Raw genomic sequence first — 1,515 nt, 5'->3', positions numbered from 1 at the left:
GTCCAGCTATTGGTCTACAAGGGTCTCTCATACCAGGAAATCTAAACTTTTAGGCAGAGTGTTCAGTGCTTCAAAAGATTGCCTATGGTTTTTACTAGCTTATTAACTACTGTGAAAAAAATAAGTACTTAATACAGCCAACATAAAATTCATATGTTCTGTATTAGGTGCTGGGTTACTCAATAACCTTCTCTCTCCATAGTCACTATGGGACTGTTATCCGAGGAAGTCATTATTCCAATACCACACATTAAATTAGAGTAGACTTATGAGTTTAGATTTGGATGCCAATAGGAGGGTTCTTTTTATCACCACAGTTTTTTCTTGTTTAAGCCAAAAGCAACACCAACTGGTAATCATCATAAGCAATATAAGATCATCTAAGTGAGAGAGAATTATCTAGCAAGTTAGTGAGACTTCCAGAAAGAATAATTTCTAGGTTTTGCATTCTTAGCTCAGTACCATTTTTCTACAGACTTGAGAAGTCCAGAAAGAGCTGACTAACAGAGGAGCAACTTGTCAATAACATGTGAGAGGAAATAAATATGGCTTTAAAATACTAATGATGACGGGGCACTGGGTAGCTCAGTTGGTGAAGCTTCTGCCTTCAGCTCAAGTCATGATCTTGGGGTCCTGGTATCAAGACCCAGGTGGGGCTCCCTGCTGAGCAGGGAGCCTACTTCCCTCTTTCCTGTCCTTCTTTCTCATACTCTCTCTCAAAAAAATAAAGAAAATAAATAAATAAAATACTAATGATGATGAATAACCTTATCTATCCCTTTAAAGTTTATAAAATCTCTTTACATATATTTGCTTTCAGGACATTTACTATTATATAAGGGATTATGACAATGTCAGAGATGATATAAATGTCAACTATTACTACAACTCTGTTTTACAGAGGAAACTGAGGCTCAAGAAAATCAAGTAAGTCACTTTCAGTGATGAAGCTAGTCATAGAATCAGGAACTCAAATCTGAGGCTTGATTTCATACCCAATGCTCTTGCAGAGCCTACGTATGTGTCAACCATCTTGGTACATGTCACTCAGGTAGCACGCTGCCTTGTCAACAGTAGACTCTCAACATATTTTAGTGCTACTTAAAATGGGATGCAGCTCATATTGCAAGTGGAGGAGGAAGGAGAAATGGGTTTTCACGGAGCAGTCCTACTGCATGCTTTATTTCCCTTCTTCCTTCTATGAATTTTGAACAAGCAAACAAAAGATTAAAACATAAACTGTCATGAAACTAGATTCCAGAATGATGCCCCAAATACAGACACATTTTCTCACCTGCTTTGTTTCATTTTCCTAGTTATAGAAGGTGTGACTGCTTCGTGGAGAATATTATGCATAATTAATGGATCATGTATTATAGGCATAAGGATCATCTTGATACTCCTTCCTGCACATTTCATTTGAATAGTCAGAGTGAAAGGTGGACTATGGCAGCATTGGTATTCCTGGCTGGGCCATTCCTTTCTGACCACTCTCATTTCAGTGCAGCACAGTTT

This window comes from Canis lupus, chromosome 21 (assembly GCF_003254725.2).
Source record: "Canis lupus dingo isolate Sandy chromosome 21, ASM325472v2, whole genome shotgun sequence".
Taxonomy (NCBI): domain Eukaryota; kingdom Metazoa; phylum Chordata; class Mammalia; order Carnivora; family Canidae; genus Canis; species Canis lupus.
Note: the sequence above shows the minus strand (reverse complement) of the source record.